Raw genomic sequence first — 15,766 nt, 5'->3', positions numbered from 1 at the left:
GACAAAGCTAGTAAATGAGCTGAAAAAAATACTGCACATCTGGATTCTTTTATATTTTAAAAGAATAGGCGGTTATATGGAGTTTTATGAGATCAAGTTCTCAAATTAAAATGCAATTATGTTTTCAACATGTTTTTATATTGATTCTGAACCTCAGAACAAAAGCTTGAGACCTCTCAAATAAGGACAATTAAACATAATTAGCACACGATTTATCTCAATATTTCATGAAAAAATAAATTTGCATTATAGAAAGTAAAAAATAGGCAGGAAAGGAGAAATCATATTATGGCCAACAAATCACAGAGCTGCTTATTCAACCATTTTCTGTTAATATCTTACCATGAATTAAAAAGTCCAAGAACAACTTGTTAAATGAAAATGACATTCCCATTTCAGCCAGGATACTTAAAGTAATCTTTCACGTTGTTTCTCAAAGATGGATGCTCAGTTTAAACAGTGATAATACAATCAGCTGCAAAATTCTATGTCACCGTTTCTGTTTCCATCGTAACTAGTTAGCTAGTATCCATAATAGGAAGTAAGCAAAGGGAGGCCAGACATTGTAAGCATGCTCTTCTGGGCAGCTGCACCAGGAAGCTGCAACTTCACACTCCCCAGAGGGAACCACTGGTCCATTCCCTGCAAATCACTGGGGTAGGGATCCAACTAAGAGGAAGATGGGCGCATGTGCAGTGATGTAAGGAAGGTGTGCTTGGCTGTCAACTAATGGGGGGGATAAGGACACATATGTACTACTTTAATAAAGAATTTTTTTTAAAAAAAAGATCATTGTCCTGAGGGATGGAGTCACAGCATGCATGTGAAATCCTGAAGGATTCGTTGGATAAACTCCTAGTTAAAATCCGCAAAATGAATAATTCTCTCTCCTGTTCCTCTTGCTTTGCTCCTGGCTCCCGCCTCCTTGCACTCGCTGACTCCGTGACCCACACTCAGCTGTGCCAGGCGGAGCCCACAGGCAATGGACGACATACAGCTGGGAACACAAGCTAGCCTGGCCGGACTGGACTGTGCAGACATGCAGCAGAAACTGGGCAGTGGCTTTGATCTTAGCCCGGCTGAAGACAAAATGGACTTTTCCCATGGCAGGGCGGAGGGAGAGGGGACCTTGAAGGGAACTCCCTTCATGTTACATCACCAATAAAGCTTTCTAGGATACCTCATCTTCCCGTGGGAGCCTCAGGAAATTCTTGTTCCCGCAGCACCCCAAGAAGCCCACTTACATAACATTTCTACATTAGGGAAAAACCTGACAGTATACAGGTGATCAATTGCTATAACTGTGGTTTATGAAACTTCCCTCCACTCCACCTAAATCATCCTTTTTCTCCTGCATCCCTGCATGCCTTTCTTCTTTTATTTCCCCTCTATACTGAAAGACAATTTGGTCGTTCAGGGTCATTGGAATGATACCTTCTGAAGGTTGTCTCTGAACCAACTTTACAATGTAGGTTCTGCTCCTCTTCTTGTTAAGAAGTTTAACATACATTCAAATCATATAACAAGGCTAAATGTAAATACTAACTAGCAGACTGATCACAAGAAAGCAAAAAGAAGTCCTGGTCAAGTAGCTCAGTTGGTTAGAATGTTATCCTGATACCCTAAGGTTGTGGGTTTGCCCTCCAGTCCAGGCACATATAAGAATCAACCAACACCCAGTGATTCCTGGGGAGGGGACACTTCTCCGTAATACCCAGCACAGCTGTGGGGACTGAGGCTACAGAGTTTCTGAGGCTGCAGAGTTTCTCAGCTCCCCTCCCCGTGCTGGGGCCTGGGCCTGGGCCTGGGGGAGCCTCCACCTGGGGGGCCTGCAGGGAAGCCATGACCCTGCGAAGACCAGGATAAAGGGAAAAGGAGAACCAACCAATAAATGCGTTAGTAAGTGGAACAACAAATCCATGTTTCTCTCTCTCTCCCCGCCCCCACCCTAGTTCTCAAATCAACAAATAATAAAAAGAATAAAGAAAAAAAATTAAGCTTTCCAGAAACCTAACACCAGGTACAGTATAACAAACAGAAATGGACATAATTCTATTACCTTCACTGAGCCCAACTGCATCTTATTAAGGTAGTGAAGGACACGATGAGTAAGACACAGGCCGTGACCTTACGAAATCTGCAGTGTCGTGCGACTCACCAGTTCTAGGACCATCCCTCCTAAACTGTCCTAAACAGAAAGTGCTGTTGAAAAGTTCCAATGTGGTACAAATGGAATTCTTACAAAACAACAAATGCTTATCACAGCATGACAGGCTTTTGAATTAATGTGATTATATTCACGATGTAATAATATACTCATGTAGGATTTGAAATGAGAGAGGAAAAAAGAGATGGAAAGTGAAAAGTGAGGAACTGAGTCATTTCTCCCACTTCGGGTTTTTTCACCCTCACTGCTAGTTACATAAATCCAATGTGGAATGCAATATCTCATTTATGACAATTTTATCTTTATCTGTCAAATCAGACGTTACATGATACATTTTGCTTTATAGATGCACAGTATTAAAAATAAAACTTTTATCACTCCAAACTAAATACAGTTTGATTGAAGATCAGATAACCAACTGATAATTTTATACTTACCTATAAGCACCTGCCCTAGTTACTGTTTCAAACTAATTTTTTAAAAAATCATATTTCAGAAAATAACTGTCCTAATTTAATCTTAAGCAAACACATGTAAAATTTCAATTAAGATATTTCTACCTTAAAATAATACAACCAAAAAACTTCTCATTCGTTAATATTGCTAAAACACCAAAAATTTGAGAAGTGACTTTGGGAAATTTACTTTTATAAATACATTTAAAAGGTTTAATCCTTACTGCATTTTCAATGACAAAAATAAATCCCATTGAGTATGGAACCAAAATTATTATAATCTCCCAACCCTTTTATTGCATCAATATATATTAGAAGACAAAAATAGTCATTTAATCCAAGAGCTGATCCAAACAGACTACGAGTTAGATTAATATTTGAAAAATCACATGTAAACCAAATCTGTATAATCCCCATTTCCATGATCATTTCAGAGAAATTGCCCCGTAGGCAACATAATGTAGGTAGTACAGTTACACAATACTAAGCTATATTAACTTAGACAAAATGATTTAACCTCATTTATAAGAAGAAAGGGAGAGAGGGAAGGAAAGAGGGAGACAGGAAAATCTGTTAAGAATAAAAAAAGATGGAGTACATGATATCATTTTGCAAGCTTGTAGGCAGTAAATTATAGCACCCTGCTCTTCACACACACACACACACACACACACACACACACACACACACACAAAACATGTTAGTGGGCCCTAATATACAAACAAAATCACATCTGATAATAATCTTTGACAACATGCAAACCCCATTTAACCTAATAAGATAACTGATAACAAGTTAGCCAAGTTGACAATTAGTCCACAAGATACCTCAGGTAAAAACAGGGATACATTTATATATGCTATATATTCATGATTAATTTGGCCATTCTTCACTACCACAAAAATCAATTATTTAATGCTCTAAATGGGCCATTACTCCCCTGAAAGTTGTATGAAATCTGATATTGCCATATAAACATATTATTTTTTGTCAAACTACTATAGAGAACGTATTATCTGATGATCACTGAACTTTAAAAGCTGTGAGTTAGATTTTCCTATCTGTACATGAGGTCTATTCCCTAATGGTTCAATACAAGGTAATTGTAAAATTGGACTTGAGAATTGTCTTTCACCAAAGGTTTCCAGGAGTGATTACCACATGGAATGCTCCCTAATTTCATACAATTGAACAAACATCTATTGAGTTATCAGTTACAAAAATGAAAAACAAATACTTAAATATTTCTAATACAACACAGACTGTGATGCCTCTTAGAACTGATATGTCAACAATAGAAAACTAGGGTGTGGGGGTTAAAAGTCAACCTGACTGAGGGTAAGTAAGGAGGATTAGGCGAATAACTAGGATATGAGCAGAGCTTTTAGGGAAGAAAAAGAGGGGAGACAGGGTTCTGGAGGCAGAGATATGACAGAAGATGAGCTAAAAAAAAAAAAAAAAAAAAAAAAAAGAATCTCAGAGGAACAGAACTTGAAGCTTAAAGAAAATGATACAAGATTTCAGTTTCAGGTGGGCTTTCATTTTTCCACAATGAAGGAGTGTATTCGTCAGGGTTCAGAGACCACAGAGAAACAGAATCTATAGGAGAGAGAGAGAGGGAAGAGGAGACTTATTGCAGGAATTGCTCACATGATTATGGAGCCCGTGGTTTAACGGTCAGTCTGAGGCCAAGGGGGGTAGAATGGGGCTCAGGAGAATGGGAGGTACTGCTGGTATAAGTCCCAGAGTCCAAAGACCCAAAACTAGAAGCTCCAATGTCTGAGGGCAGAAGAAGATGGAAGGCCCAGCTCAAGGAGGGAAGCAAATTGCCCTTCCTCTTCCTTTTTGTTGTATTTGGATCCTCAAGGAATTGGATGATGCCCCACAATGGTGAGGGCGGGTCTTCTTTACTTAGCCTGCTAATTTAAATGCTAGTCTCTTCCGCAAGCACCTTCACAGACATGCCCGGAAATAATGTTTTACCAGCTCTCTGGGCAACCTGTAGCCCAGTCAGGTTGACACATAAAATTACCCATCCCAGGGAGCCTTTGAGAAAGGAGGTGACAGGAACAGACCTGGGATTACATCTTCTGAAGTAGATTAGATTGGAAACAGAGACTAACACAGAGTGGGGACCAATAAGTAAAAACTTATCAGAGTAGTCAAGAGTTAACTTTCTGAGCTCAGGAAATAAAACTATGGGAGGAATGAACAAAGCACTGAAGTAGAATTGAAAGAATTTCACAGCGGAACTATCACTTTTCACAACTACTAGAGGCCCAGTGCATAAAATTCATGCATGGGGTGGGGTCCCCTCAGCCCAGCCTGCACCCTCTCCAATCCGGGACCCCAAAGGGATGTCCAACTGCCAGTTTAGGCCTGATCCTGGGGATTGAGTCTAAACCAGCAATCGGACATCCCTCTCACAATCCGGGACCACTAGCTCCTAACTGCTCACCTGTCTGCCTGCCTGGTCGCCCCTAACTGCCCCCTTGCCAGCCTGGTCGCCCTCAACTGACCCCCCTGCTGGCCTGGTCACCTCCAACTGCCCCCCTGCCAGCCTGGTCGCCCCAAGCAGCCTGCTGTTCAGTCGTTTGGTCATCCCTCACTAACCTCCCTGCCAGCCTTATCACTCCACACAGCCTGCTGCTGTTCGGTGGTCCATCCAGTTGTTTTGGTCGTGACGGCCCCTGGCATTTTATATAGTAGGATAGCCTCCTGACCAGGCTTCTACCAATTTCCTCTTGCACCCCAGTGATTGGTTTACAAAGTAAATCAAGTCACATCTCAAGGCCCTCCACCCCTGCTCCCTACACACAAGCCAAACTGGTCTTATTGTTTCCTAGCAGTTCAACTTCTTTCCTGCCTCAGGATCCTTTCACACTGTTTCCTGTATCTGGAAACTGGCACCCTGGTTTTTTTCACCAGGTAAACCCCTAACAGGCCTTCAAATCTATTTAAATATCACTTTCTCAAAGAGGCTATCCCCTAACCTCTCCAGTCTAACCTTGTGTCCCAACCCTTAAATTCTCTTGAAATACCACACAGTTAGTCTTGGGTTTGAGTATTAATTTAATACCTTTTCCTCCATCAATCTATTCCCTAGAAGCTAGGACTATTTGTTACTTAGTGCCCAGTCCAAGATCTGGCACTTGATAGGTTCTTGACAAACACTTGCTGAATTAATAATAAATAAACTCCAAAAGATCACTTTGAGTTCTCAAATGGGAAAATGGTAATGCCATTTACCTGATAAATGAACACAGGAACATCAGGTTTGCAGATAAAGTCACCTTCTACCTGGGGCATGTTGAGTTTGAAAAAATAGTAGAATAAGTCTGAGCTATAGATGTGGAGTCATCAAATATTAAATGATCACTGAGCCAGGAGAATAAATGTTATCTAAGAAAATTCACTATTGATTTACCTGTTGATTTAAATGGTTCTGAAATGTCTCTAAGAAAATTTTTAATTTAAAAAAATATATGTTCAAATTCACTCATGATGCGAGATGGAAATTAATACTACAATGAAATTCCCTTTGGCAAAACAAATCAAGATTGTCATGTTCTGTTGATAAGGTTCAAGTATAGAAAAATAGGTACTTTTATATTTTACTGATGGGAACACAGAGAGATATAACTCTTATGAGGATAAATGTGGCAATATCTAGTAAAACTGTATACTCATTTACCCTTGACCCTGCAATTCCACATCTAGGAATCTGTCCCAAATATATACTGACAAATATAAAAAAAGACATTTATATGCACAGGGCTATCCATTGCAGTGAACAGAAACAACCCAATTTACAAAAATTTCAAACAACCCAAATGTCCATCAGTTTGGAACTGGTTAAATAAGATATGGTTTATTTATTCACTCAATGGGATATTATGCAGCTATAAAAAGGAATGAGTAATTTACAACTAAGGCGTGATCGACAGGATATATTACGTAAAAAAAGCAAGGTATATAGCATTTTATCATTTATAAAAGAAAGGAGGAATATGAATATACTAGTATATGTGCTTACATTAAAACAATAACAGAATGGAAAAGTAAATCAAAGCTTTCAGAATGTAATTACTTAAGAGGGGAAGAAAAGGGTAGAGAAAACAGAGAATTTACAGTCCCTTGACTAAACCCTTGTTTTGTGGATCTGACTATGAAACTAGTATACATAATTATAAAACAAAATTACATTTAGAACAGTTATTAAATATCAAAATTAAATAAATGAACTTAAATCCATATCCAGTTAGTACATAATTGTAGAGAAAAATTATTAAGACCGGCTTAAACAGTGTGCAGTCACTCTGAGAGGAGCCCAACACCTCCTGGTATTCACACCTTTAGGTAATTACCTCCTCTTAAGTATGGAGTAGATTCAGAGACTGGCTTCTAAGAATAGAATGCAAAACATCAATGTCCATAGCAATGTTATTCACAATAGACAGAAAGAAGGAAGCAAATGTCCATCAATGGATAAATGGATACACAAGTGTAGTATATACATGCAATAAAATATTATTCAGTCATAAAAAGGAAAGAAATTCTGACACATGCCACAACATGGATGATCACTGAAGACATTACGCGGAGTGAAATATGCCAGTCACAAAAGGACAAATATTCTGTGATTCCACTTATGAAGTATCTCAAGTAGTCAAATTCACAGAAATAGAAAGTACTATGGTGGTTGCCAGGGGCTGGGGGAAGACAGGAATGGGGAGTTATTATTTAATAGGTACAGAGTTTCGGTTTGGAAAGATGAAAACAATTCTGGAGATGGATGGTAGTAATGAGTGCACAAAAATGTGAATGTACTTTAATGCCAATGAACTACACACTTAAAAATAGTGAAAATCGTAAATTTTGTTATGTACATTTTACCACAATTTTTTTTTTCAAAATTATACAAAGAATGCAGCCTATGTGATGGGTTGTCACTCTAAGAACAGGTTATGAAAAGGCCATGGCTTCCATCATGGACACCCTATCTGTCTTTCTCCGAACTATCAACCAGCTGCTGTGTTGTTAGTTGTCCCATGGAGGGGCCCAGGACCTGGTGCCCTGGCCAATGGCCAGAAAGGACCTGAGACCTGCCAATAATCACATGAGTGCGCTTGAAAGCACCCCAAAGGATCCTTTGTGTGCCTTCCAATTGAGCCTTGGGATGAATGTGGCCCCAGTTGACACCTAGACTGCAGCTTTATGAGACACCCTGAGCTAGAGGCACTCAGGTTAAGTTGCGGCCCTACAGAAACTGACCCACACAACTGTGAGATGTTTGCTCTGTTAAGTTTGGGGTGATTTCTCGCACAGCAGTAGATAATTAATACACAGTACTATGACTAACCATTCCTAGGGAAATGCACCCTTCGTTCAAAAGAGAACTGCAACTTCCATTGCTGGGTAAACAGATGGTCCCTGAATGACAATGGTTCCATTTATGATATTTCAACTCTACAATGGTGGAAAAGTGGTGCACATTTAGTAGAAACCGCATTTCAAAGTTGTAATTATGATCTTCTCCCAGGATAGTAATATGTAGTACGCTACTCTCCCATGATTCTGGGCAGCCACTGCAAGCCACAGCTCCCAGCCTTGCACACGATCAGGAGGGCAAAAAAAAATTATCCTCTAGTACACTAGAGTCTAGTGTACTGTGCTGCCAGTGTTTTTTTGATATTGTGTTCCCAGCATGTTGAAGGTAGGCTAGGCTAAGCTATGATATTCATTAGGTTAGGTGTATTAAGTGTACTTTCAACTTACTATGGATTTACTTATTATCAGGACATAAGCCAAGTCAGGGAGCATTTATATATCCAAGAGAAAAAGTGCCTATGTCCACCAAAAGACATGTACAAGAATGTTCATAGCAACTTTATTCATAAATGTCTCAAACCAGAAGCAACTCAAAAAATCAACTAGAGAACAGACAAAAAATTGTGCTATTTCACACAATGGAATACTACAAGACAATGAAATAAAAACCCAAACAATTATTAAATACAACATGGGTAAATCTCACAGACCTAATATTGAGCAAAAAGAAGGCAGACAGAAACAAACCTTTAATATTGGTATTGCTATTTGGAGACTGACAGGTATATAATGGGGTACTATAAATAATGTTCTAATTGTATTTCTTCCTGGTCTCATTGAGAACCAGGATTCTCAGCTGAGAGAAAGATGAAAATATAAATTTAAAAAGAGTAAGTTAAAATCTTTTAGTGCTGTCATTGAATTAGATGTATCAGTATGAACTCATGAGGTTCTCTATCTTAATATAGATAGATAGATAGATAGATAGATAGATAGATAGATAGATAGATAGATAGATAGATAATTTAGTTCTGACTACTGAAGAGGCCTAGAAACAGTGATCAATCCATAAACAATGAGAAGCCCTAGAGCCCAGATTGTAGTCTTGAAATTCCACTCCCCAAGAGGAGAATCAGGACTCTCTAAAGAACTTGGTGATATTAGGTGTGTAGAGAATATGTACACAATGAGCCTGGAATTCCTTGTCACACAAAACGACTAGCCATGTTAAAGTAACTCAGTAAGCAACTTGAAAAAGCTCCCACACCCCAAATACTAAATGATTTAAGTATCAATAAGGATAATGAACATAATTTTTTTTAATTCAAATCATAATTTTTGTTTAAATTAAAGAGTCCATAACAAGTTTGGGGGAGAAGGGAAAACCATAAATGGTCACTGTTGGAGAATGCTAATATAACCAACTTACTTTTTGAAATTGGCAAGCCAAGGGAAACTTTATCTAACCTTTATCCAACTTTATCCTACTACACAGTCACGAGCAGCTTAATGACTGGAATACATTCTGAGAAATGCGTCTCCAGAGGATTTCGTCGCTGTACAAACTTAAGAGTACACTTACACAAACCTAGATGGTACAGCCTGCTACTCACCTCGGCTACATGGGATACAGTCTAATGCTCCTAGGCTACAATCATGCTACCGTACAAAACAACAACAACAAAAAAACCACCAGATTAAATCAAGAACAAGAGAACAGGATGCAAACAAGAAACGCAATAAACACGATGTATCAGGCATACTGTTTTACAGCAAACTTTTTTTAATAAGTAGAAAGAGTACACTAAAATAATGACAAAAAGTACAGTACAGCGAGTACACAAACCAGTAACAGTTACCATTTGTTATAACTATCAAAAAAGTATAGTACATAACCTAAGTACTATACTTTTATGCAACAGGTGACACAGGTTTATTTCCACCTGCATCACCACAAACATGTGAGTAATGTTTTGCACTGTGACATTATGACGGCTACATCGTCACTAGGCAATAGGAATTTTTTCCCTGCCCTGTAACCCTACAGGACCACCGTCGTATCTGTGGTCTCTTGTTGACTGAAACACTGTTATGTGGTGTATGACTGTACTGCTAAGGTAACAAATAATACATGAGGAATAGTTTCTCTTTAGAGAACATGCCACCTGGTATAGGAACAGTAAAGTTATGGCATTAAAATATCACTATCTTGCAACCCCTAATGATTTAATAGACCTAAAGCAGGAAGTCCATCACCTGTTCCTGCAAGTAAAGTTTTCCTGGAACATGGCCATGGTCACTCACATTTTGTCCGTGGCGGCTTTCCCACCGCAACGGCAGAGATTAGTAGCTGCTGCAGAGGAGACCAGATAACCCAGAGAGCCTAAAATTTACACTATTTGCTCCCTTACAGAGAAAGTCTGCCAACCTCTCATCTAAAGCATTTTGCACAAATAGCAACTAACCACCGACAAGCAGACGTTGTCTGCACCACACAGTCATTTGTTAAAGACATAGGCTAGCCAAAAGAAATCAAAGCTGGATCTGAGCATGTCTCGAGATCCAACTACCAATTAACAAGAAATACAAAGGATAGATTAGTACCGTGGTCGGCAAACAGCGGCTCGCGAGCCACGTGCGGCTCTTTGGCCCCTTGAGTGTGGCTCTTCCACAAAATACCACGGCCTGGGCGAGTCTATTTTGAAGAAGTGGCGTTAGAAGAAGTTTAAGTTTAAAAAAGTTTGGCTCTCAAAAGAAATTTCAATCGTTGTACTGTTGATATTTGGCTCTGTTGACTAATGAGTTTGCCGACCACTGAATTAGTAGGTTAATCACTTCACAGAAATATAATCAGAAGCATCCACATCTACAGGACAAGGGCCCAGTTTGTTCAATAAATCAATTTTAAGGACAAAAAGGGAAGGTGCAGGTGAGGAAGAAACCTTAAGAGAAAAATCAACCAATTTCAATGGAAGGAGGGCTTACGGTGATCCTAATTTAATCCAGTCAACTGCTTTAACTGGATGAGTTAGGATTGGCACCAACTAGGTAAGTGATTATACTGAAATTGTTGTTTTTTTAAGGATAATAATGGTATCGTGGTTAATTTGTATGTTTACTTTTATAAGAATTTATTGGAGCCAAACTAATAACATGCTGGAACCAAGATCTCAAGCAATCTCACACACATACATATATTTTTTTTTTCAGAAGGTCTTATACTTTAAGAACACATACTGAAATCCAAATAAATGATCTGATGTCTAAGATTTGCTTCAAAATAATACAGGAGAGGGAGAGAAGTCTGGCCATGACTTGATAATTATTGAACCTGAGTGATTGGCACAAAGGGGTTCATTATACAGGGGTTCATTATACAAGTCTATTTACTTTTGTATATGGTTTCAATTTCCCATTAAAAACATTAAAATTAAGGCAAAAGATTTCTTCTTCAGACACCAAAAACAAATCTGAAGTGAAAAGAAGAGGCCAGGAAGTATGTCAGGTAGCCCCAAAAAGGCAAGCTGGCAGTGACAGGGGATGCGGTCTTCTGAAGGAAGGCTAAGCAGCCACCTTTGGAGAGAACCAGTTTAGACAGACCTTTTCCAACCACATCGAGCAGCTGGAACTAGGAGAAAAGAATGCAGATGGCATTTTAACTTATATCTGAGATTTGGTAAAACAGGTTCCTCAGGATGTTAAAAAGGCAAGAGAATGCAAGATGCTGCTGCAAAGATGACCACGGGTTAGGGTGAGTAGAAGGCTAATGAGGCTAGGAAAAAACTAACAATAAAAAAAAACAAAAAGCAAGAAAATTCCAGGAAACTACAAGTCATAACAAAGACAAAGAACAGATTCGAAGAGTGCGACCTGATAAAGGGTTATGAGCATGACAGGAAACTTCCCAAGACCTCAGAAATGGAAGTGGTCCAGGTGAAGATGATGTCTGAGGAAGAAGTGATAGAGTATGAGGAGTACACAGAACTGTGGGGCTCCAGGTCTGGTGAACTAATATTGGTTTACTACTTGGTTTCAGCTACCCACCAAAGAATTAGACCCTTCTCCCAAGCTCAGTTCAGAAGGATTTAAAGGGGCCCCAGGACTGGAACCACTGTTCTAAGACGTAGTGTCCTGGAAATGATGGATGCCAACCAGGTCAAGGGCCATGCTGAGAGCCGTGAATATGATACAAAAGACAGACAAGGAACATCAGAGTCAAATGAAGAAAATTTCTATAGAAGTCAACAGAAGAAAAGGATAAGAATGTGGAGAGAAAGGAATAAAAGAAAGAAGAAAGACATCAACTTCAAAAGAAAATGGTTAATTGAAAAATGTTCTGATCGTGAGGATCTTATTCTAATCCCACAGTTCAAAGAAAATAGTCTGAAAATATCTCTGTGAGACAGGTTAAGGAAGAAATGGTATCCTCAAAAAACAACAACAAAAATCTATCAATTTGTTCATTATGGTCATAAAGTGTTAGGTATATAAAAACACCAAAAAAATCTTACAAACCATTTAGCTTAATTCATCCATTTCATGGATGAGAAAGCCGGGGTCTACCAAGCCTTATTAACTTGTACTCAAGAACACAATGCAATTAATGGTTAGAATTAAAGCTAAAACGTACACCCTTCTTCACTTGACCTCCCTGCCTTGCATCTTCACCTAGCACCACGGTTTCCATTTGGTGACTTCCTTCCTTACAAATGTTAAATGTCATTATATATTTTCATCCATAAAGAGCAGGCATTTGGTACGTATTTGTTGACTAACACTCAAAATTAACCTACTTCAATAATTTTACTTTAAAGATCTCAAATTTCAGCAATTTGTTCTGCTCCATTTTACTCCTCTGTACCCCACCCACAAAATGTGTTCTAAGTAAATCTCAGACGTTCAAAAACATGTTGGCTAACTAGCATCTACAATTCCAAAAAAAAGGTTAAGGATATGGAAAGACACATGTAGGGCCTGCTATAAAAAGAAGTGGAATTACACACCTCTCTTACCATCTCCATAAATGTATATATAATTTACAATTGCTAGGAAGAGGATGTTCTTGATCCAATGTATTCAAATACCTAAATAGATAGAAAGTGATAATCATGGGATAAACTACCTCAGCCTCATAATAAGGGATTATAGAGTACATAAAGTACACAAACATAAAGTTGTTCTCATACTTTTATTCTTTATAAATAACACATATTATACTGTAACCAGAATATAATATGAAAAGGATGATTTAACGCCACCAAAAACTTGATGTTACGCTATTTCAAGATGTGATTTTTTTTTAATTAACAAAAATAGTGCAGGTATTACTTATATGTAAAAAGAGAAGGTATAAAATAGGAGAAGGCAATGCAAATATTGTTTTACAAAGTTCTATTATTTTTTTAAGCACATATCCTTACCACTTAGAAAGGACTGTTGAGGCACAGAGTCTGTAGAAAAGACACCAAATTTGGAAAGGATCCATCTAGAAGCTTTTTCAATCTTGTATTTTGTAGGCACGCAAACGGGCACGCCGGTGCAAAGCAGTAGTGATTCACCATGTACAAAGCAGAATATGGAATGATAAAGACTGGAAAAGAAAGAAATATGGTTGGTTATTAGTAAGAGACATGTTTGTAACGAAGCTGTAATATTTTATCATTAGTGAAATTAGTTCCTATAATTGAGAATTTGGCCAACAAGAATTTACTTATAAAAAAAATCTCAACTATATAGGGAAGAATCTATCTGCAAAGAGAAAACAAGGTTCTAATTTATATATATGTTCTACAATTTCCTCAGCACTAACCAATATTCCACATATTATTCCTTATCACCTTGCAAAATACTATATAATGGAAAATATATAATTGGATTCAAGATAAAACCAAACTCTTGCCAAACCTAAAACCACGAACAAGCCACAACTTCCGAGTTTCCATTTCCTTTTGGGGGGAGGGGGGGTTCTCTCTGATACACCATTTCATTTTTCTATCAACAACCGAGTTGCATGCGTATCAAGAGTAATTTTTTTTATTATTTAAAATATATTTTTATTGATTTCAGAGAAGGGAGGAGAGAGAGAGAGAGAAACATCAATGATGAGAGAGAATCATTGATCGGCTGCCTTCTGCACGCCCCACAATGGGGATCGAGCCCACAACCCAGGCATGTGCCCTGACCAGGAACAGAACTATGACCTCCTGATTCATAGGTTGATGCTCAACCACTTAAGCAACACCAGCCAGGCTCAAGAGTAAATTTTATTTGTTCCAAAATCTGTTTATGCCAGTTGTATTAACTATAGTGATGTAATTTAGTTACATATTACGTCAAAAATATGAGCACAAAAAGAAAATTCTTTGTTGCTGAAACTTAAGCTTTTCAATTTGAAATAGGCAAGTCACTTTTAATATATCCTAAACAGAAGGCCTCAGCTATACAGCAGAAGACTGATGATATGTAAGCATTTATACACTTATGAATTATAAACTATTTAAGGTACATCTCTTTCCTATTATTTCTCATTTTAACCAAATTTGTTTAACCAACCCAACAATTACTGGTTGATTATACAAATTATATTGCATAAGAGAGAAGAAACTTGATCTTATGTAAGTTATTTGCATAAAAGACTAATGAAAGTACACTACCATTACACTACTATTATTCTATCTCATGATCTAAAGAGTGATGGTTGTCCCCAGTGAGTTCCCTCTTAGAGAGGTTGAGACTTTTCTACCCTTCAAGTTCCCAGACACACCACAGTCCCTTCCTCTACAGGTACTCTCATCTCTCACACTGAAAGGGGATGCACAATGGAAGCCTCAGATTCAATTCAAGGCTGCCGAAGTCCCTCTTCCTCTGCTTGGGCTCTCCGAAGCCTCCCTTTTGAAAGCTAAACCTACATCTGACCTGTACTAGTATATTCAGATGACCATTAAGCAACACAACAAAATCATTTAAAGAAAACTTACTCATGCATCACACACTCCTCTTTATTTCTTCTTCCTACACATTTGTGCCTCTACTTTCTCACCTACCAACTTATCCTCAACTACCAGTCAGGTGCGCTGACCCCAATCACTACCATACTAACTCTTCCTAATAACTTCAAAAGTTCTAAGTGGTCATTCTAACTGCTCTGACCACCCCTCTCACTACTCCAATACTACCTGATATTGCTGCCAAATGCACCTTCCTAATATACAACTCTAATCATGAAACTCCCTGGCTTGGGAATTCAGTGGTGCTCCACTTGCCTACAGGATAAGATCCTGAAATTCATTAGCTTCAAAGTCAAGATCCTAATGGAAAAGAATAAGCTGCTAGCCCATCTCGATAATGTTCTCTAACTAGTCAGGCTGAACTCGGCTCTGTGCAAACACACCCCATTCATTCCTACACCCATATCTTTCATCCATTTGGAATGCCTCCTTTCATTTCTTTGCATTGAAATTCCTTTAAAACCCTTTTTAAAGGAGAAAATCATTTATCCAGAGCCTTGGGTTTCTCAACAGTAACACCTTCAAGGGCTGTTTTATAAGGATTATAAAGTGTTAGAAGAATCAGAAGTATTAAGTATAAACTCAGAACAATAGCCAACAGATATCACTCAGCAAATGTCATTACTATTGTTCATTCAAAAGGAGTGATCAATAAGTATTTTATAAACTGACATACAAAACAAAACATCTTTTCCATCCAAACTATACTCTTAGCTCTAAAAGTAAGTTTAAAAATTGACACCTCTGAAAGTTAAGATGATGAAAATTTCTGATATGCAATTAGTTTTCAATTTATGGGAATCTCA

General features: G+C 38.2%; 1 protein-coding gene across 2 annotated transcripts in view; it reads right to left on the bottom strand.

Moving 5' to 3' along the window:
- The window catches only part of FRYL (FRY like transcription coactivator), a 262,703-nt gene that overhangs the window by 206,389 nt on the left and 40,548 nt on the right, over positions 1-15,766 (bottom strand). For both annotated transcript variants that reach the window (XM_080646343.1, XM_080646344.1), the window contains exon 2: positions 13,374-13,543. The gene's annotated coding sequence lies outside the window, so the exon portion shown is untranslated. The remainder of the gene's footprint in view (positions 1-13,373; positions 13,544-15,766) is intronic.

The sequence above is a fragment of the Plecotus auritus genome, assembly GCF_963455305.1.
Source record: "Plecotus auritus genome assembly, chromosome: 1".
Lineage (NCBI taxonomy): Eukaryota > Metazoa > Chordata > Mammalia > Chiroptera > Vespertilionidae > Plecotus > Plecotus auritus.
The sequence above is the reverse complement of the archived record's forward strand: the minus strand, read 5'-3'. Positions and strand labels throughout refer to the sequence as shown.